The 23,729-nt window shown below is 39.7% G+C and overlaps 3 non-coding genes across 3 annotated transcripts; 2 read left to right on the top strand and 1 right to left on the bottom strand.

Moving 5' to 3' along the window:
• Nucleotides 1-1,868: 1,868 nt before the first annotated feature.
• Nucleotides 1,869-1,950, bottom strand: trnas-aga (transfer RNA serine (anticodon AGA)). The gene has a single exon. It is a non-coding gene; the product is annotated as a tRNA-Ser (tRNA).
• A 9,575-nt stretch (nucleotides 1,951-11,525) lies between these two features.
• Nucleotides 11,526-11,598, top strand: trnaf-gaa (transfer RNA phenylalanine (anticodon GAA)). Its single transcript has one exon. It is a non-coding gene; the product is annotated as a tRNA-Phe (tRNA).
• A 775-nt stretch (nucleotides 11,599-12,373) lies between these two features.
• On the top strand, nucleotides 12,374-12,445 carry trnaq-cug (transfer RNA glutamine (anticodon CUG)). Its single transcript has one exon. It is a non-coding gene; the product is annotated as a tRNA-Gln (tRNA).
• Nucleotides 12,446-23,729: the final 11,284 nt, after the last annotated feature.

The following is a 23,729-nucleotide window of genomic DNA, read 5'->3' as shown; positions in this document are numbered from 1 at the left end:
TCTCAAAATGTATGTAGTGTTTGCAGCAAACATGCCAGCATGTGTTAAAAATACTGTGTAATATGAGTATGCCTGCACAGAAGCAACACTAGGAGAAGGCTATTACTGAATGGCTGATTGTGTAGAATAACTGAATATGAAAAGCACTGATTATATATGTTAAATACTTGTATGAAGCTATATGTGGCAGAAGTTAGAATGAGTAACATATTATCAAGTTATTATCCTATCATAACAATGTATGTAAACCCTTAGTTCCTTTGCATAAGTTGTATCTATACTTTGCTGACATAGACCTGTAACATCTCTGTTGACATGAGCTGGTGGGCTGAGAGCCAAGAATAGCAGGACCCCTTAGACTAGAAAACCTATTCAAAAGTGGTCAAGAGTTAAAAAGAGACACAAAGGGGTGTGTCATAATTACCTGTATAAAGATTATGGAGAACACAGATACTTTAGAAGGTGTCCAGGAGAGACTTCAGAATGCTCTGGGGTCTGCTCTGCTCTTTCTCGGCTTTATTATGGAGAATAAAGTCTATTTTCTGATATTCAAAACCTCCGGTCTGATAATTTCTAATTGATGAGAAGTCGAATTCACGACATGACCCCGTTCAACCCGGGGATGCTGCGGCCACAACGCAAAGTTCTAACCACTATACGATCACGGCAAGCTACGAGACAGCCGTTGTGACCCTTGTGTGGTATGTTCCTCCCTGTTATAAGCCCCTTTCTCTTCAGTGAGAACACTCTGTTGTTTTTCTCCTCCTACCAGAACAACGCTTTACCCAAGAAACAATGGAAATGCAAACAATTGATGACTGCTGCAATTTTAAAAACATGGAGGACATAGTCGGCAGGATTCGAACCTGCGCGGGGAGAGCCTAATGGATTTCTAGTCCATCGCCTTAACCACTCGGCCATGACTACAAGACTGCCTGTGCTGCCATTTCTTTATAGCTAGTACACATATTGTGCATCCAGATGAAACTTTCTTCAAGCAATAGCTCAACGGCAAAAGTTGTGGCTCCACACAATGAGCCTCACACGCCCGAACAGGGACTTGAACCCTGGACCCTCAGATTAAAAGTCTGATGATCTACCGACTGAGCTATCCGAGCTCCACAACAGTAATTTACAAGTAGGCAAGGTTTGGGTTGTGGTCGGCTCAGACCTTTACAGTACACTAAAGTTTACCGTGAGATGGGGTTTTAAGCTTATGGTTGGTGTGGATGTTGCTAAAACACGACAGGTTACTTTGATGTTGGGTTGTTGTAGGTGTAGACATCAGTACAACACAATAGTTTGGACTTCATGTCATGTAGGAGACATTAAATAGATCAATGATAACTGCAGAATGTCTTTCTGCTGTTGTGGAAATGAATGGACACTCAACAATTGAAAAGATTCCTTCCATGCCTTAGAAGCGTGACTTGATCAGTACTTATCTACACAGCATGCTGGCATCAAAGATCCTATTTCTCTTATATCATATCCCTAGTCTTCCACACTTTAGGAAACGTAAACATTCAGGACGTGCCATTAGCACAGCCTGCACTAAAAGAAGGCTGGAGATAACGAACGGAAACACAGAGTGTGACACCAATGTCACCTTGAAAAACCTGCAGTGCCCCGGAATCGAACCGGGGTTGCTGTGGCCACAACGCAGAGTACTAACCACTATACGATCACGGCGAGATACGAACAGCCGTTGTGACCTATGTGTGGTATGTTCCTCCCTGTTATAAGCCCCTTTCTCTTCAGTGAGAACACTCTGTTGTTTTTCGCCTCCTACCAGCACAACGCTTTTCCCAAGAAACAATGGAAATGCAAACAATTGACGACTGCTGCAATTTTAAAAAGGCACAGGACGTAGTCGGCAGGATTCGAACCTGCGCGGGGAGACCCCAATGGATTTCTAGTCCGTCGCCTTAACCACTCGGCCACGACTACAAGACTCACTGTTTTGCAATTTCTTTATGCTTAGTACACATATTGTGCAACCAGATGAAACTTTCATCAAGCGATAGCTCAACTGCAAAAGCTGTGGCTCCACAAAGTGAGCGTCATACGCCCGAACAGGGACTTGAATCCTGGACCCTCAGATTAAAAGTCTGATGCTCTACCGACTGAGCTATCCGGGCTCCACAACAGTCATTCACAAGTAGGCAAGGTTTGGGTTGTGGTCGGCGCAGACCTTTACAGTACACTAAAGTTTACCGTGAGATGGGGTTTTAAGCTTATGGTTGGTGTGGATGTTGCTAAAACACGACAGGTTACTTTGAGGTTGGGTTTATGGTTTTTGTAGGTGTAGACATCAGTACAACACAATAGTTTGGACTTCATGTCATGTAGGAGACATTAAATAGATCAATGATAACTGCAGAATGTCTTTCTGCTGTTGTGGCAATGAATGGACACTCAACAATTGAAAAGATTCCTTCCATGCCTTAGAAGCGTGACTTGATCAGTACTTATCTACACAGCATGCTGGCATCAAAGATCCTATTTCTCTTATATCATATCCCTAGTCTTCCACACTTTAGAAAACGTAAACATTCAGGACGTGCCATTAGCACAGCCTGCACTAAAAGAAGGCTGGAGATAACGGATGGCAACACAGAGTGCGCCACCAATGTCACCTTGAAAAACCTCCCGTGACCCAGATTCGAACCAGGGTTGCTGCGGCCACAACGCAGAGTACTAATCACTATACGATCACGGTGAGCTATGAAACAGCCGTTGTGGCCTATGTGTGGTATGTTCCTCCCTGTGATAAGCCCCATTCTCTTCAGTGAGAACACTCTGTTGTTTTTCTCCTCCTACCAGCACAACGCTTTTCCCAAGAAACAATGGAAATGCAAACAATTGACGACTGCTGCAATTTTAAAAAGGGGGAGGACGTAGTCAGCAGGATTCGAACCTGCGCGGGGAGACCCCAATGGATTTCTAGGCCATCGCCTTAGCCACTCGGCCACGACTACAAGACTGACTGTACTGCCATTTCTTTATGCCTAGTACACATATTGTGCATCCAGATGAAACTTTGATCAAGCGATAGCTCAACAGCAAAAGCTGTGGCTCCACAAAATGAGCGTCACACGCCCGAACAGGGGCTTGAACCCTGGACCCTCAGATTAAAAGTCTGATGCTCTACCGACCGAGCTATCCAGGCTCCACAACAGTAAATCACAAGTAGGCAAGGTTTGGGTTGTGGTCGGCGCAGACCTTTACAGTACACTAAAGTTTACCGTGAGATGGGGTTTTAAGCTTATGGTTGGTGTGGATGTTGCTAAAACACGACAGGTTACTTTGAGGTTGGGTTGTTGTAGGTGTAGACATCAGTACAACACAATAGTTTGGACTTCATGTCATGTAGGAGACATTAAATAGATCAATGATAACTGCAGAATGTCTTACTGCTGTTGTGGAAATGAATGGACACTCAACAATTGAAAAGATTCCTTCCATGCCTTAGAAGCGTGACTTGATCAGTGCTTATCTACACAGCATGCTGGCATCAAAGATCCTATTTCTCTTATATCATATTCCTAGTCTTCCACACTTTAGGAAACGTAAACATTCAGGACGTGCCATTAGCACAGCCTGCACTAAAAGACCCCAATGGATTTCTAGTCCATCGCCTTAACCACTTGGCCACGACTACAAGACTGATTGTACTGCCATTTCTTTATGCCTAGTACACATATTGTGCATCCAGATGAAACTTTGATCAAGCGATAGCTCAACAGCAAAAGCTCAAGCAAAAGCTGTTGAGCTCCACAAAATGAGCATCACACGCCCGAACAGGGACTTAAACCCTGGACCCTCAGATTAAAAGTCTGATGCTCTACCGACTGAGCTATCCAGGCTCCACAACAATAATTCACAAGTAGGCAAGGTTTGGGTTGTGGTCGGCGCAGATCTTTACAGTAGACTAAAGTTTACCATGAGATGGGGTTTTAAGCTTATGGTTGGTGTGGATGTTGCTAAAACACGACAGGTTGCTTTAAGGTTGACAAATTTACGACGAGATTACGAATGGCAACACAGAGTGCGACACCAATGTCACCTTGTAAAACCTGCCGTGACGCGGATTCGAACCGGGGTTGCTGCGGCCACAACGCAGAGTACTAACCACTATACGATCACGGCGAGATACGAACAGCCGTTGTGACCTATGTGTGGTATGTTCCTCCCTGTTATAAGCCCCTTTCTCTTCAGTGAGAAGACTCTGTTGTTTTTCTCCTCCTACCAGCACAACGCTTTTCCCAAGAAACAAAAGAAATGCAAACAATTGACAACTGCTGCAATTTTAAAAAGGGGGAGGACGTCGTCGGCAGGATTCGAACCTGCGCAGGGAGACCCCAATGGATTTCTAGTCCATCGCCTTAACCACTCGGCCACGACTACAAGACTGCCTGTACTGACATTTCTTTATGCCTAGTACACATATTGTGCATCCAGATGAAACTTTCATCAAGCGATAGCTCAACGGCAAAAGCTGTGGCTCCACAAAATGAGCCTCACACACACGAACAGGGACTTGAACCATGGACCCTCAGATTAAAAGTCTGATGCTCTACCGACTGAGCTATCCTTGCTCCTCAACACTAATTTACAAGTAGGCAAGGTTTGGGTTGTGGTCGGCGCAGACCTTTACAGTACACTAAAGTTTACCGTGAGATAGGGTTTTAAGCTTATGGTTGGTGTGGATGTTGCTAAAACACGACAGGTTACTTTGAGGTTGGGTTTATGGTTGTTGTAAGTGTAGACATCAGTACAACACAATAGTTTGGACTCCATGTCATGTAGGAGACATTAAAGAGATCAATGATAACTGCAGAAGGTCTTTCTGCTGTTGTGGCAATGAATGGACACTCAACAATGGAAAAGATTCCTTCCATGCATCAGAAGCATGACTTGATCAGTAGTTATCTACACAGCATGCTGCCATCAAAGATCCTATTTCTCTTATATCGAATCCCGAGTCTTCCACACTTTAGGAAACGTAAACATTCAGGATGTGCCATTAGCACAGCCTGCACTAAAAGGAGGCTGGAGATTATGGATGGCAACACAGAGTGCAACACCAATGTCACCTTGAAAAACATGCCATAACACGTAGTTGAACCAGGGTTGCTGTGGCCACAATGCAGAACACTAAGCACTTTACGATCACAGCGAGCTACAGGATTGCCGCTGTGGCTCTTGTGTGGTATGTTCCTTCATATGATATGCCCCTTTCTCTTCAGTGAGAACACACTGTTGTTTTTCTCCTCCTACCAGCACAACGCTTTTCCCAAGAAACAATGGAAATGCAAACATTGATGGCTGCTGCAATTTTAAAAAGGAACAGGATGTGGGCATAGTTAGCAGGACTTGAACCTGTGGGAGAATACCCCAACCGATTTCTAGTCGATCGCCTTAACCACGCAGCCATGACTACAAGACTGCCTGTTCTCCCATGTCCTCATGCCTAGTACACGTGTTGTGCATTCAGATGAAACTTTCAGCAAGCGATAGCTCAACGGCAAAAGCTGTGGCTCCACAAAGAGTCTCTCATGCCCGAACACAGACTTGTACCCTGGACCCTCTACCGACTCCGCTAAAGCTGGGGAACAATAGTCTGTTTTGGAAGGGGAAGAAAAAAGCACAAGAAAAATAAGAAAATTTGAGAAAGAAAGAAGCGAAATTAAGGTTATATTTTGTATTTTTTGGCCACCAGAAACTACTCAATGCATATATAACAGTACTGGTTCAAGAAATATGTCCATAAATAACACTTTGGGTAGATCACAAGGTTCAATCCCCGACTGGAGCAGGTATCTAACCAGGTTTAGTAATGGGTCGATCATGAACATTTCGTTCATTTTAAACGAATCTTCAATATGATTTGGGAACTATAAGTCCTCTTAGGGAGTGATTTGTTAATTTGCGCGTGCGTACATTTGTGCAGGTGGTATCGTTATTTCAAGTCTTCATCATATTTCGTGTCGTTCATCGCGGAAAGGCAGAAACCAATCATATGCGTTTAGAGCCGAAAAAGATTTGATCCGTTCACCTCTCGAGTCCTCTATCGGGTCTGAGTCACTCGTTTATTACGGGCCAATCATACGCGTTTAGAGCAGGAAAAATATTTGATCCGTTCATCTCTCGAGTCCTCTATCGGGTCTGAGTCATTCGTTCCTCACGGGCCAATCATACGCGTTTAGAGCTGCAAAAAGAATTGATCCGTTCATCTCTTGAGTCCTCTATCGGGTCTGAGTCACTCGTTCATCATGGGCCAATCATACGCATTTAGAGCCGAAAAAAGAATTGATCCGTTCACCTCATAGGTCAGGTCTGAATTTGGAGAAAAGCTCAGCCACTGCACTTGACACCGGTCAAGTTAAATACAGCTCAGGTTAAATACTCTCTCTCCTCTCTAGAAAGATCCAATGATTGCTACCAGGTGGACACCGTTACCTGCAGGAAGAGAGAGAGGAAAAACACAATGCTCATTGTCCACCAAAAGATATGTCTCAGGACGCAAGCCCTGGGATAACTGCTATCACCCTCCTGGAGCATATACAGGCAAGAAATCCATTAATTAGTTGTTATGAAAGTTATTCATTAAGCTTTTAATGTAGTACACAAAATGGTAATCTAAATGTTTATTTTATCATTAGTTTTATTTAATATATGTTTTTTTATTGTTTTATTTTTTTAAGGTGAATTGCTGGGAATGGAGCACCTTTACAGCCAGACCGGCAAAACCCTGACTCCGGTGCTCCAGAACCCAGAGGAGGAAGACAGGCTGGTGGAGAAAGTACATGACGAGGATCTACAAGATGACGGGTTTGAGGAGGAGATCATGGAGGTCATCACAGCTCCAGTGCTGTATGAGGATGACCCCTGCCGTGATCTCAGAAACAGCCCCTTATCTTCGCCTCTGCCTCAGTCCCCAGCATCACTGGCTGAGCCATCCACATCAGCTGGTGGAGAAGGACAGCTTCCTAGCCCAGCCCCCTCAGTGCCGTCACAGCCATCCAAGTCTGGAGACAGTCTCTCTGTTGAGGCTCAGGTAAGATATATTAAGAACTTAATTTTATTTAGTCTTTTTTTATTCCACATATACTAAATTTATTCTGTATTTACCAGGGAGTAAATCATTGGACCTGATGGCATTGCTTGGTGGGACAAGGTGCAGGATCTGGCTGCTTATTTGGTAGGTCTTCGTGAGGCTCCTTACCTCACTGACCTGCAGGTGACAGAGGCCATCCAGCTGTGGACAGCTCTCCTGGATGTTGATAAACAGCGCATCAACTACCAGCCTCGACATCAGCCTCAGCTGACACATGGGCGCTTTAAGGCACCAAATCGCTCCGGAGTCACTCCAGGTGTGGAGAGCGTCAAGCGCTGTCTGATTGGACATCCTGAGGGTCCAGCACAGTGGCCTAGCACCAGCCGCTTGGTTGAGGCCATTTGTACAAAGCTGTGTGCCGTACACAAGTCCACTTCCAAGAAGGCTGGTGTTCGCACGCACAGGTGGTCTAAAATACTGACCGATTACCACCACATCCGGGATCTGGTGCTTGGCAGTCGCAGGCTGATGGATGAAACAGTGATCCAGCTTTTTGAGCTAAATCAGAAGACGCTCATTCAGTGGTAAGCAAAGCACATTATTTTCTTTAAATTACCTGAATACTTCCAAATTAATATATATGAATGATACATATCATTTATTATCAGGTTTCAACAGAGGCAAAAGGATCAGGAAATGAGTGTACTCCCTCAGGGACTGACTCCACTTGATCCAATTGCTGTGGCAGATACACAGCTTCCTTTGCCGAGGGGAAAATTGGACGAGGCACCGACAACATCAGGCCCCAAACACCAGTTTGTCTTTCCTCCAAATAAGGACAGGCACCTCTTCTTCGACCTGGTCGAAAGTCTGCTTCTGCAACCACCACAGTTTGCTCCTTCCTGCCGGATGCCACCACGGTGTGCTCCTTTCCACCGGCCCCCATGACGGTATGCCCCATCGCGCCAACCCCCACCACAGTCTGCCACATTGCACCAGCCCCTACCATGGTGTGCCCCGTCACACCGACCTTCACCACAGTGCGCCCCATCTCGCCAGCCTCCACCACAGTGTGCCCCATCATACCAGCCTCCACCACAGTGCGCCCTATTGCGCCGGCCCCCACCACAGTGCGCCTCATTGTATCTGCCCCCACCACGGTGTGCTCCTTTCCACCGACCCCCAGCACGGTGTGCCCCATTGCACCACCCCCCACAGCACCAGGTGTTGTGCAGCCCATTTTAGGACCTGGATCATTGTTTGGCACACTTGTTTTTAACCCAGACATGAATGTGTCAATGGTGATTCCATCATTTGCTGCACCAACATCCAGTGCAGTCCCAGCTTCACCTGCACCTGCTGTTCCTCCACCTGCACCTGCTCCACCTGCACCTGCTGTTCCTCCACCTGCACCTGCTCCACCTGCACCTGCTGTTCCTCCACCTGCACCTGCTCCACCTGCGCCTGCTGTTCCTGTGTCCCTTTACACCCAGAGGAACAGGCGCAGACGGGAACAGGAGAAGAAAAGTGTTTGCAGCAAATGTGGGCAACCAAAGACTAAGGAGTTTGGCCATAGCCGATTTGTCCTTAGAGGACTGGTTGGCAGAACAGCGCCAGCAAAATAAAGGACAAACTCCAGCTCCAGAATAAAGGACAAATTGCTGTATATATTTTTGTAAATGTTACATGGGTACTCTCTCTCTCTCATTTTATTTAATTTTTGTGTGTTAATATTTAGCATTTTAAAGTGGCACTTATAGGCCCACTCTTATTTTGTCTTGTGTGTACTTATTTAATATTTGTGTGCATTTTATGTAAAAATATATTTATATTTCTTTAAAAAAAATAACATTTTATACATTGCTTAAATACTATATTTTATATATTACGTGCCCCCACTCTTGCATTTTATTATGTATTTATATTATTGTTTAATATATTGTGTATATAAAACTAAATATATATATAGAGTATTGTTTTTATATAATGTGTATAATAAGTAAATATATATATATATATATATATAATATTGTTTTAATATATGTGCACAATAAATAAATATATATTGTATTGTTTTTATTTATTGTATATTATATAGTTTATATATTAATATATGTTTTTATTTTGTTTTTTATATTTTTTAAATTGTTTTGCGATTTTAATATTTGTATTCATTTTAATAAACCATTTTGCAAATTACTTGTTTTTGTGTGCATTCATTTAAAGTTATTACATAAAGAAATATAACATTTATTATATATATATATATATATATATATATATATATATATATATATATATATATATATAGTATGGTATATATTTATATATTAATAAATATATATAATATACTTATATATACATAAACATGCATACATATGTTTAATTGAAACATTTGCATTCATTTTTAATTAACGTAATATGCTTTTTAAGAACAATATCCACATAATAATAGTAATATCAATATAATTGCCTGTGTTACGTCAGTAAAATTTCAATAAGAGCGCAGCTGATTGGCTCTGCTAAAACCGACACTGATTGGATATTGTGTTACACAGATTGTGTGTTCGAATCCAGCACGCAAAAAATGACATTTAGAGTGACATGCAATATGCAACTAAAATACCACATTATGCACAGTCACAAAGCCGCGAACACTACTGCAATTTTTACTACTACATTTTTCCGTGTTTTTGCGGCTTGTTCGCTTGCGAGTGAGCGAGAAGATTGGACCCCTTCCTATGCTAAGCGAGCTCTCTACCATTTGAGCTAATTCCCCTCAGAAAAATTCAAATTGGTAGTTTTTGGCGTGGTCAAAAAAAAAAAAAAGATCACATCTGCTCTGTGGTGGCCTCTTTGCCCTGCCCGCCGTTTAGTCGTCAAATTGCCTGGAATAGCGCGCTTTTCTTTTAAAGCCCTACCTATTCCTGCACCAGTAAACGTGTGAGGAGCCCTGCATGCCGAATGACTCAGAATGACTCAGTTACTCAGAAATCAATGCACATTGGCACCACCTTGGATTGACATTCTGCTACTTTCCTGCAAGGCCGTTTTTTTTTATTCATTCCCTACAGCTCTGACAGCACCACACAACAAGCTTGAGGTTCCATGGTGTAATGGTGACCACTCTGAATCCAGCGATCTGAGTTCAAATTTCAGTGGGACCTGTTATTTTGCCAGCACCGCACAAAAAAAGCTGGAATAGAATGTTAATCTCTTGAAGGCCAGGGAATGACATTTACTCTGGGCTTTCTAGTGCTTTAGGCAGGAAGTGGCCGGTTAGCTTAGCTGGTTAGACTATGGTGGTAATAATGGCAAGGTTGTGGATTCGATCCCTGTACTGGCCAAGCTCTTACCCTCTTAGGCCTCAGATGCATTTACCAACCTCTGCTCGGTCTTACACACGTCTACGCTGCAAAAAAACTATGAAACGGCAGCTGAAATAGCTTAGTTGGGAGAGTGTTAGACTGAAGATCTAAAGGTCCCTGGTTAGAACCAGGGTTCGGTAAAGTAGTGTTGTTTTTCAGTTTTGGGCACAAGAGTTAGGTGACCGAAAGTCACCCAAAAAGCCTAGCTGCTGCACCCTTAAGTCCAACTGCTTCCACTTGACCAAAAAGCTATCTTACTTCCAGATGGTCACGTCGCTTCTGGTGATGATTAAATCTGGAGAGTTTCACTTTAAACCTTTTCGCTTTAAAAAGGCATGAAAACAGAGGTGGAAAATGCAGTCATTGTTCCCGCTTCCTCTCGCATGCAAAGCGAGCGCCTAACCATTTGAGCTAATTCCCCTCACAGCAATCAAAAATTGGCGATTTTTGACGTGGTCAAAATAGAAAAAAAGATCACATTTGCTCTGTCGTGGCCTCTTTGCCCTGCCTGCCGCTTAGTCGTCAAAATGCCTGGAATAGTGCGCTTTTCTTTTGAAGGCCCTACCTGGTCCTGCTCCAGTAAATGTGTGAGGAGCCCTGCATGCCGAATGACGAGTTACTCAGAAATCAATGCACATTGGCACTGCCTTGTATTGACATTCTGCTACTTTCTGGCAAGGCCGTTTTCTTTTCTTTTTTTTGTTTTTTACATTATTTTCTCTTTGGCCCGGGCAGCACCAAGCAGAAGACTTGAGGTTCCATGGTGTAATGGTTAGCACTCTGGACTCTGAATCCAGCGATCCGAGTTCAAATCTCGGTGGGACGTTGTTTTTTTACCAGCACCGCACAAAAAAAGCTGGAATAGCATTCTTATCTCTTGAAGGCCGAAGAATGACAGTTATACTGAGCTTTTTAGCAAACATGGTATAAAGTGGCCGGTTAGCTCAGCTGGTTAGAGTGTGGTGGTAATAATGCCAAGGTCGTGGGTTTGATCCCCGTACTGGACAAACTTTTACCCTTTAAGGCCTTAGAGGCATTTCAGGATTCTGCTTAGTCTCAAAGACATGGATGCAGCAGGATACCTTAAATGAGCAGCCGAAATAGCTCAGTTGGGAGAGCGTTAGACTGAAGATCTAAAGTTCCCTGGTTTGATCCTGGGTTTCGGCAAAACAGTGCTGTTGTTTTATTTTGTGCACAAGGGTCAGGTGACTGAAAGTCACCCAAAAAGCCTAGCTGCTTCACCCTTAAGTCCACCTGCTTCCACTTGACCAAAACACTATCTTCCTCCCAGATGGTCACGTTGCTTCTGGCGATGATTCCAATGGCCTGATCGACAGCACTCTATAATGCTATGTATTTAGCGCTTTGATGTCCCACTGCGGACACACTGCTGAATAAAAGAAAACTGTGACTTGATAGGGCTTCTGAAGGCTTGCAATGATATGTACTACACGGAAACCGGCAAAGCTGACGTAAGTAGTTTCGCTTTAAACCCTCAAGGTGCCACCAGCTTTGCAATAAAAGCCAATGTAATAAGGCATAAAACAGAGGTGGAGAATGCAGTCATTGTTCCCGCTACCTCTCGCATGCAAAGCGAGCGCTTAACCATTTGAGCTAATTCCCCTCAGAGCAATCAAAAATTGGCGATTTTCGACGTGGTCAAAATAGAAAAAAAGATCACATTTGCTCTGTGGTGGCCTCTTTGCCCTGCCTGCCGTTAAGTCGTCAAAATGCCTGGAATAGTGCGCTGCCCTACCTGGTCCTGCTCCAGTAAACGTGTGAGGAGCCCTGCATGCCAAATGACGAGTTACTCAGAATTCAATGCACATTGGCACTGCCTTGTATTGACATTCTGCTACTTTCTGGCAAGGCCTTTTTTTTTTTTTTTTTTTTTTTACATTTTTTTCTCTTTAGCCCGGGCAGCACCAACTAGAAGTCTTGAGGTTCCATGGTGTAATGGTTAGCACTCTGGACTCTGAATCCAGCAATCCGAGTTCAAATCTCGGTGGGACCTTGTTTTTTTACCAGGACCGCACAAAAAAAGCTGGAATAGCATTCTTATCTTTTGAAGGCCAGAAAATGACAGTTACTCTGAGCTTATTAGGAACTATGGCAGAAAGTGCCCGGTTAGCTCAGCTGGTTAGAGCGTGGTGCTAATAACGCCAAGGTCGTGGGTTCGATCCCCGTACTGACCAAGCTTTTACCCTTTAAGGCCTCAGAGGCATTTCAGGATTCTGCTTAGGGTCACAGACATGAATGCTGCAGGATACTTGTGAAAGGGCAAACGAAATAGCTCAGTTGGGAGTGTGTTAGACTGAAGATCTAAAGGTTCCTGGTTGGATCCCGGGTTTAGGCAAAACAGTGCTGTTGTTCTATTATGTGCACAAGGGGCAGGTGACTGAAGGCCCTACCTGGTCCTGCTCCAGTAAACGTGTGAGGAGCCCTGCACGCCGAATGACGAGTTACTCAGAAATCAATGCACATTGCCACCGCCTTGTATTGACATTCTGCTACTTTCTGGCAAGGCCGTTTTATTATTATTTTCTTTTACATTTTTTTTTCTTTAGCCCGGGCTGCACCAACTAGAAGACTTTTATTAAGCTTGGCAGTAAGTGGCCGGTTAGCTCATACTGCCACCTGTAAGTCGTGGTTATTCTTGGTTAAACCGGCCAATCACTTTGTGAGCTGGAACCAAGATTTGTTTTACTCTTGGTTTTACCAGGCCAATCACGTTCCAAGCTGGAACCAAGATTCACCCTATTCTTGGTTAAGGCAGCCAATCGTGTTCCGAGTTACAATGAACGCTATGGCCAATCAGAGCCCTTATACCATCCATGATTTGTATTGTAATAAAAGATTTCGTCGCGGATTAATTTGGACACCAATTGCAAAGTAAGTATTTTTTTAACAAGTCGGTTTAAATGAATAACCATTACAGTAACGTTAATTACTACAACATAATTATTATATGATTGTTATAGATGTTTTATAATGTTATTTGGTAAGATTAATGTTAGCCGACCAAGCAAACTGTAGTTTTACTACAAACATTTTAATGCAGTTATTAATTAATTAATATGGATCATGCATGATTGCATCACTAATAATAAACCAACAATATAAGGGTCACACATCAATACATCACTAATAATAATGTTATTATTATTAGTGATGGATTAAATTGTGACTCTTATATTATTGTTTTATTATTAGTGATGCAATCATGCGTGATCCATATTGTTTTATGCTTTATGATTAGTGATGTATTATGCGTGAGCATTATTAGATTAGTTTATGATTAGTGATGTAGTGATATGTGAGCGTTATTATAGTATTTGTTTATAATTAGTGACTGATGAAATGAGCCTTATATTTATTATTAGTGAAGTGATTCATTAATGTGTGAGAATAATGCACGGGCATTATTGTAACTATTGTAGTAAATGACAATATAAAGTGAAGTAATGTATAATAACTGCATTAAAATGTTTGTAGTAAAACTGGACAGTGTGCTTGGTCGGCTAACATTAATCTTAACAAACAACGTCATATAACATCTATAACAATCATATAATAATTGTGTTGTTGTAATTAATGTTACTGTAATGGTTATTCATTTAAACCAACTTGTTATAAAAATAATTACTTTGTAATTGTTGTCCGAATTAATCCACGACGAAATCTGTTAATACAGTACAAATCATGAATGTTATAAGGGCTCTGATTGGCCATAGCGTTCATTGTAACTCGGAACATGATTGGCTGCCGTAACCAAGAATAGGGTGAATCTTGGTTCCAGCTCGGGACAAGATTGGCCAGCGTAACCAAGAATTTAAAAAAATCTTGGTTCTAACTCGGACCGTGATTGGCCGGTGTAACCAAGAATAACCACGAATTACAGGTGGCAGTATGCGCCACTGGCCCAGTCTGCGTCAGCAGTGCTCATTATCATGCTGCTTGGAAAGAGGACACGGCTCGGTCAACATGCAGTTCCTTCAACGCTTGCTGTGCTTTCTTGTCATGGCAAGTTGTGGTGTCGATAGGATGCTCTAACACAGAGCATGTGACAGTCCCTCCCAAGAAGAACTGTGATCCAGGCTCTGAGACTTTCTCTTCTCCAGGAGGAGGTTGCAAATGTTATTAAAGAGTTATTTTTGTCAGAGCAGCTGCAGCACACCTGGGTGGAAGCCTACAGCTAGGCTTGATGGTCTAGCCTGGTGGTCTAGTAATTAGGATTCGGCGCTCTCACCGCCGTGGCCCGAGTTCGATTCCTGGTCAGGGAACTTCCTTTTCACCTCCATGGTGAACTTCGAGCAGTGGTGCCGATGATATCTTCGCAAAGGCAAGAAAGCGGCTCTGAGCACAAAATACATCCTTTGAGCTGGAATCGAACCTGCGACCTAAGAATTGGTCCTACAGTCCCACACTCTACCAACTGAGCTATCGAAGTCTTACATAGCAGTTCCACAACCACACCCTATAAGGTAGCTGCAGTCCGACCGCTGGCCAAAAAGGACAGGAGCAAAAGTACTTAAGCCTTCCCATACCGGGAGTCGAACCCGGGTCACCTGGGTGAAAATCAGGAATCCTGACTGCTAGACCATATGGAAATTGCCACTTTTAAAACCCAGTCTTGGCACAAACTCCAGTTCTTTCTGATCGCTGGCACGTCCCTGCTCCGCTTGAACAAGTGCCACTCATACACTTACGCATTCTCTCATACACAGTTTCTTGGTTTCCATAACCGAGAAACTTCTGATCCATAGTCATAAGCGCTATCCTTTGTGCCACTCTGTTCAGCACTTTGTTAGCACATTGCTTGAAGCAAGGACAAGGCTCTGTCAACCCGGAGTTCCTTCACCACACATTCTGCTTTGTTTTTTTATGGCAAGAGGTTGTGTGAATGGGATGTTCTTACAGGATTCCTGACAGTCCCTCCATAGAAGACCTGAGATCCAGGGTCGGAGACTCTCTCCTCTCCAAGAGGAGGTTAAAAGTCTTTTGTGTCTCTGTGTCAGAGCACTTAGGTGTTGCTGCAGCTCAGAGACCTACAAGTGGAGGAGATTACACTGCAAGTTGGCTGGATGACCTCTAAGGGGTCGGCAGTTATGCCACACGTAGGCTGGGTTTGCGATTGATGTAGCTGTAGTAGACATTCATAAAAATAAATAAAAATAAAACTGGTTACTCTGAGGTTGTGTTTAGGGTTGGGGTAGGTGTAAAATTGAATAAAACATAGCGAGTTACTGTGAGGTTGGGCCTAGGGCTGGGGTAGGTGTGATTTTAATAAACTGCAATAGGTTGTATTCTGTGCCATGTACAAGACATTGAATCAATGAAACCCACATGGAGGTTTGTTACTGTGAGGTTGGGTTAAGAGTTGTGGTAGGTTGTGTTGTAAAATAGCAATCAGTTTTTTATTATTATTGTCTCTTTTTCTTTTAATCAAACAATTATTTGTATTGGTCATGTAAGGGTCATATATTAACTGAACTTCTAATGTTGTGGGTGAGTGCTGTGCATACTAATTAGCATTTTTGCAGAAGTAGATACATGCGGGTCCAAAATTAAATTCAGCTCTGCAGAAACTTCCTGTCTGAAGAGAGGTGTTAAAACTGAACACAAAACATAGAAAGATGTATACTTTGTTGTTGGGCAGAGAATTCGTAGAAAAAGAGGAAGTATGTCGAAGGTGTGGCCAATGGAGGACTGAACAATGACTGACAAGTGACGTTACACCAAAACTCCACCTGTTAAGATCAGTTGTGTATATATGCTGAAGTCAGGAAATGTATGTTTGTTGCGAACCTCTTGAATGTAATTCTTGTATTGCATTGGGGTAATGTAACCCAGAGCTCTGTCATCGAATTATTCATTTGTATCCAATAAATTGTTACGATTTTTGACATTGAAGAAAAACTTCTCCAGACCTTTTCTCTTGAACACGCATGGAATAGAGATAGAAATTCCAACAATATGTTAAAATATATTTGAAAAATATTATATACATAGAGAGAGAGAAAGACAGAGACATTAAACCGATGAGATAGAAACTAGAAAAATAGTTGCACTTGTAACACTTTGAGGAAGTGACACTTTGAGGAACTGAGATTTGATGTGAGAGGACAAGATTGAGTTTAGGTGCAAAAACTAAATAGAATAATAATATTAGTAATAATAATGATTAAAAAAAAAATAAAAAATTGTTATGGCTTACACTGGCTGTTTTCATCTATGAAAGTCAGCTGCATAAGACTATCTAAGCCATCATCTAGGGTCAAAGAAAAATCATGGACACTTAGTGGATGTGGATGAACAAGATGAAGTGAGTTCAAATTTTCTATATTTAAAATGATAAACACCAAGAAAGAAATCGATAATTAAACATTGCATTTCAGATATAAAAATATATATTAAACAAACATGAGGGGTCAAGGCCTAATATGAACCCTGAGATATAGCAATAATGTTGAACAATTATACCACATGGTAGGCCATGTCATAATTTGTGTTTTATGAATAATAACCCAACTGTGTCTTGTTTTTTAGTCTCCACCATCATAGTGCCCTACAGCTTTGCCTGCAGACTAAGCAGACCATAGTGCTGAGTGGATGGGAGTGAAGATGCCAAACTTTACTTAAAACTATTATTGGAGGTCAAATTGATTTTAAACTTAATAAAACCTGTCTCATTGGTTAAACTCTAGAATGTGGTCACAATGGCTCACATGGTTCTTGAGTGCATGTTTCCCTAACATCAGAGATACCAAGTTCTGAAGGAAATCTGAGAAGGAGGTTGCAGTGGAGAAGAGCAGTAACTGGTCTCCATGAGACATTATTCCAAAGATGGGTAAGACTCTCGTTGGCCACCGGGAGCGACCTAAGCCAGGAATTTTGGAAGACTAGGCACCTGTACAGGTAGGCAGGTGTTGAGTGAGATGGTTGTGGAGTGGAGCATTGATGCTTGAAAGGCCTAGAGCATCCGAGTATTGAGGGGCACTGTGAAAGATCAGTAGTCTGCCTCAGAAATGTGGGCTCCCCCAAACCGGACCACAGCGAACTGCTAAATATGTTTGGAGATCAGACACTAAGAAAAAGGAACTTGTGGGTAAAGTACGAGGCAGGGTGCTGTCAAGAACCATTTGAGACCATATGATGACTGGTAATATGAAGGAGACAGAATTTATTAAGGTTTTGTTATGAAAATAATAACTAAGAAAAAGGCTTAGAGGAAAATATACAATGAATCTCTAAATGTATAATGTTGAAATGATATTTAACTATTTTTGCAAATTTTGATAGGTTTACTGATACAGGGCATGAACAGGATATAGGAGGAAGTACAATGTATGGTGGTGACTAAAGAAGAAGAAACAGCTATTGGTAACTGAAGAAGTAATTTGAATTATAAATTTTGATGGAATTGATTATTTAAGTAAAGATTTACTAAAAGCTAAATATTATGTTGAATCATCTAAATTAAGATGGGATATTAAAAACTAGAAAAGGTTGGTAACAGAAAATTTTTTATGCGTAAAGAAGAAATTGAAACATGAAAAATTGAACTCACGTCATCGGGTAAAAATTAATAGTTCTAATCTGATAAAAGAATTGAAACAGAATAAGAGAGTTTAAGAAAACAGATTTTCTTTCACATGTGACCATGTGAAGAAGTTTAATGATGAAGTCAAAATACAGCTGAAAGAAACGAATAAGAAAATGTAGTGATTTTTAGTTAGCTTATAAAAGTATATAAAAAGTGTATGGGCAACTAGTTGAACCGAAATGACGTAGAACTAATTAGTAGCCAAAAGAAAATCATAAAAATGATTAGAACAAACTAAGTAAATAGTTGAGAAAATGAATTATCAAAAGTAGAGTCAAATTCAAAAACTGATTGATTATTAGTGAAATACTTAAATGGAGGATTGTAAAATTAGCCAGCGTAGTGAAGAGGTAGTTTGTCGTTGAGCAATTAATAGAAACACCTAGACAAGGTCATAGGGAATCTGTTTTAGAAATTTTATTTAAGCTAAATTTTATCTGAGTTATAAACATAGATGTGACTAATTTAATTTTAATACAATTTTACAAGAAAGCAACAAACAAAAGAAGATTGTGTTTAGTTTTTGATTTAGAAGCAATTAAGGAGAATAGATTTTAAAGCTGAGGTTAATAGTGTATGCAGAAATATGGTCATACTGATAAAAAATGTAAAGTGATAGATTTTTGAATTATCAGAGAGAGTGGTGTTGATTAAGCATGTTGATGAAATTTTACTTGCAGAAAAAGAATAGACACCTAATTGATTAAAATGAAATAGGTGTTATGACATTTCCATGGAAATAGATTTAAAGGAAGTAAAAATTATAGGTGATTAGATGACACGCCTCAATATTAGGAAAAGTCAGATCACTAAATAAATAAGCCATTTCAAATAACTGTAAACTGGTGAATGTAAAACACATGGTAATAAGACTAATATGAATTATAGACTTTAATTATATTTAGAGATATCAGAAACTGCAAGAGAAGAATGAGGGTGAGGTTATAATTGATTATCTAGATAAGGGAGAACAGGTGAATAAAAATATATCTGCTAGTCATGATTGACAGCTATAGTGAATATCTAGAGGAGTGGCCAGCAAGCAAGGAGTGCAGTCAGACAGTGATGAAGTGTTTAATGAAAGACGATTTAGAAACAAATAGATGTTGAGTAAGAATTAGATTGGATAATGATAAACACTGAAATAATATTTGAAATTGCAGCAAGTAATGGGCCGGAAGCATGAATTTAGGGATGGTGTAAGACTAATAATTACAGGGAAAGGTAGAGAAAATTGATACAAATTTAAACACAATTGGCAAAATTCTGTGCACAGACCAAACTGAATTGGATAAAAATCATGTTGAGGGGTATTAGTTTGTTATGGAACAAAACAATGGAATTAATGACTTTTGCATTGTTTACAGGACTGCAGTTCCGGGGACCTGGTGCAGCTTGGACGTGCAGTAGCTTACTTATGTAGAGATTAGAATATGACAAATTAATAACTTTAGTTCAGACTTTTCTAAACAGGTTGCTGAAGGTGTGAGGCTGGCCGGAGTAACTTGAAAGTTAACATAGGGGTGTAAAAACGGCCTGGAGCTAGGCCCAGGCCGAAAGGGGGATAAAACACAAAAAGGGGATATCTGACTAATTGGAGTGTGTAAGCATGTATTGGTGTGGGAGCTGAACACGCTGCAACACCAATGCATGAGGCCAACTGTATATTAGATACAGGCCAACACAAAAAGGGGAACCGAAAACCACATTAAATTCTAAAATAGAAAGAGAAAATAAGACTGATTTACTAGCATATGACAATCTGACAGAAAGTGTGTGATTAAGTGTGTATGGACGTTTCCCGGAGATGGGTTGCAACTGGAAGGGCATCCGCTGTGTAAAACATATGTTGGATAAGTTGGCGGTTCATTTTACTGATGGTGGTGACCCCAGATTAATAAAGGAACTAAGCCTTAAAGAAAATGAATGAATGAATGAATTGGACCAATTAGATTGGAGAAAATTGAAAAAAAATAAAATGAAACACAATTACATTTTAAAATTATTTTATTTTACACACGTTAGTTTTTTGGAATTTTTTGAATTATTTTTATTCTTTTATTTTAGACATATTATTTTTATGCTTTTTATCTTTTATTTTAATACCTTTCTAATGTTCTATTATTTTAAGACATTTGTATGTTTTTTCATAATCTTTTATTTTAAGACATTCAATGCTTTTATATTTTTCATTTTCAATGCAAAAATCTTTTATTTTAAGATGCTTTTTGAATCTTTTATTTTAAGACATTTTTAAGATTATTTTATTTTAAACACATTCTTATGAGTTTAAGATTCTTTTATTTGAAGACGATTTTAAAATTCTTTTATTTGAACACATTTTTGAAGATTATTTTAGTTTGAGCCATTGTTTTTTTTAAATCTTTAATTTGAAGACATTTTAAGATTTTTATTTTAAGCCATTGTTGTTTTTGAACCTTTTGTTTGCAGAGATTCTTAAGATTTTTATTTTATTTTAATCACATTGTTGTGTTATTGATTTTCATATTTTAAGACATTGAGAGAAAAAAACTCTAGTTTAAATATGTTTGAATTTTGGTTTTAAAATTTGGTGACAAGTCTGAGTTGTTAGTTTAATAACCTTGTGATGATTTAGTTCTGAACTTTTCATTTTAATAATTGGTTAGTTTAATCCTACTTTGAAGCTGTTGATTTTTCATCCTAAATCTCAATTGTAATTTTGGTTCAATAATGACTTAAAAATGTTGAAATTCAGTCTGAACTAAGCAGGGGGATTATAATTTGTATTAGTGAATTGCTGATTTGAATTATGTTGTTAGAATTTTGAATTTCTAATTCCAATCATATTTTCACAAGTGTTGATCTTAGATTTTATTCATACTGTGGGATTTTCAATGGGAGTGCATTTCCTTTTGATCAGATTTTATTTTTTAAATGTTGGAGTTTTTAAATTTTATTTACATTTTTATTATTCTCATTCTTATTTTAATTTTGGTGGGGAAGAAGAAGAAGAAAAAATTAATTACCTTTATTGATAAAGTGTATGAGAATGGAACATTTTTATTATGGGATAATTGGAAGTTAATAAGAGTGTTGGGATTAATAAGCCTGAATATAGCAAGTATAATCCTTAGCAAAAGAAGATATCGGAGTGACTTCAAGAGGGAAGAGACTGCACCACCGAAGAGGAGAACCAAGAGTGTGAAAATTATAAACTGAATCCAGAAAAGTTAAAGAAATTGAGTTAAAAGGGTTTTTGGGCATCATTTAACATAATGAAGAAGCACTAGGATGTTAAAGATTGTTTTGAATAAGAGGTAAAACAGGGATTTAGGCAAAGGCCTGCAGTAATGACAATTGGACATTTTTGTGGGGATTTGATTATCTGATTTTGTTTTTGTCTGCTCCAGAGAGGAGCAGAAAAGGGGAATTGTTGGAGAAAAAGGAATTTATTTTTATTTTTATTCTTTTTATTATTTTTTATTAGAAAAATTTTTAGACTAAAAACAGATTAATCAATCTTTCTCTTTTGTATTATAAAACGTCTTGACCAGACAAACTTCCTCTTTTTTACTGTGCTGCATACTTTTTAGAAGAACTGCTGACAAGTGGAAAAGCAGAATAAGAATAAATTGAGGGTGGGGGCCTTTGTTCCAGAACTATAGTCTAGACATGTCACAAGTTGTCCTGATGCTTGTAGAAGTTGTGAAATATATTAAAGATGCACGTAATTGTTCAGTTCTGGTATGCAGAGAAAGGTTGCAGAAAGAGGAAGTAATGTCCAGGGGTTGCAAAGAGCCAAGGGACTGCAGAATGACTGATAAGTGACGTTAAACCAAAACTCCACCTGTTAAGATCAGTTGTGTATATATATACTGGAGTCAGGAAATGTAAGTCAGTTGCGAACCTCTGGAATGTAATTCTTGTATTGCATTGGGGTAACGTAACCCAGAGCTCTGTCATCGAATTATTCATTTGTATCTAATAAATTACTAATATTTTTGTCATTGAAGAAAACCCTCTCCAGACCTTTTCTCTTGAACACACATGGAATAGGCTAGATATTCCAACAAGTACTTCAATTAATCTTTAGTGGTAATACTATAGTTGCTATGATAACACAACAAGTGTAATATAAACAAATGACCCAGTGCTGTATTTTTTTTTTCACAATATAGAGTATATTATTCTACAATTCACCACACGTTACTGTAGTAAAACTACACTGTATTTTATTAACTATTCTCAATACTACAGTATGCTGAAGCATCTCTGGAGAGCAAAAGCATGAAAGTAGGATGAAACAAAAGACACAAAAATTGTGAGTCTGCACCGTCCAACGGAGCAAGAGCAGATCATTCGCACGTGTTCGCACGAGTTTTGAGAGCTCACGAGCAGTTTTGTCCACGAACAGAGGAAACCAGTGCATGAGCAAATAGATTCGCTCTCTCGTATTACATGACTGCGCTCTCGACTTGTAATACTGTGCTTACGACATTTGACAGTGAAATAATGCCATACTCAGCCAGCCGAAATCATGTGGCATGCACCCACAGTGAACCTCCACAAACACAGCAATGACGTCAAATTCGCAGCACACACTCAAAAACAGAAAGCTGATTGGCTTTTGCAAGTTGACCTAATTTGTAGTTTGTAATAACGAAAATTACAATTGGACTAGTAAAATAAAAACGACATCACCAAGAAAACCTAGCAACAACAACAAAAAAAGAATTTAAATTAATATTTGATTTAGCGTTACATGGACATCAGAAAAATAAGACCTGTGTAAAAATATTTAAGACCTAGAACAGCCAATTTAAGACTTTAATTAAAAGGCCCTAAATTTTGATTTTTTTTTTTTGAATTTTAGACTTTTTAAGACCCAGCGGAAACCCTGTAATAATGAAGTTTATTAACTAGGGATGTAACGGTATCAGAATTTCACGGTACGGTAATACCTCGGTATGAATGTCACGGTACGGTATTTATTGAATCATTTACAGGAAAAAACAAAACTTATGAAAATACTCCAAAAAAGTGCCAAAAGTGTCAATGACATACAAATTAGCCATCTATCTGTAAGCTTTGAAACAGGAACTTCAATTTTAATAACAAAAAATTATTAAACCATGTAAAAAAAATAAAGTTTCAATTTAGTATTGTTGAAAACTCATCACATTCAACATTTAATCACACTCAGCCCATCTACCCAGATGAGAGCTCTGCTAGTCGGACTTCTCATCAAGCATCTCCCGCTGGATCTAATCTCACTATATTTATTAAACGGGATATTTCATTTATCTTGTTGTCTTTATCTAACGACATATTCCCTGACTTTGGGCATTTGAATCTATTACTTGTTCTCAGGTAACGTGTTTTGGCTGAGCGCAAAGATAAGTTAATGATTAATGTAACCACGTACATTCTGTATATTGACTGATCGCTTGCCTTTATTTTCTATAATGTAGGCTATAAACTTATTGTATGTTATACTTTTAAAATGGCTATTATCGATTCTTAAAACTGATACTCAGCAAAAGAGAGGCTGTGTTTCGTATTTTCACTGAAATTGAAAGGAGGCAGTTGTTATCGGCTCTGTTTTGTTATAAATATCCACACAGTGAAGATGACGCTCATATATGCAGCACGACGCCTCAACATGTCTGCTGTCTAAGTTGCTAATATTAAAATGAAAATAGGCAGTTCC

Source organism: Danio rerio, chromosome 4 (assembly GCF_052040795.2).
Source record: "Danio rerio strain M-AB ecotype USA chromosome 4, GRCz13ab, whole genome shotgun sequence".
NCBI lineage: Eukaryota > Metazoa > Chordata > Actinopteri > Cypriniformes > Danionidae > Danio > Danio rerio.
This window is presented reverse-complemented; position numbering and strand designations above follow the sequence as displayed.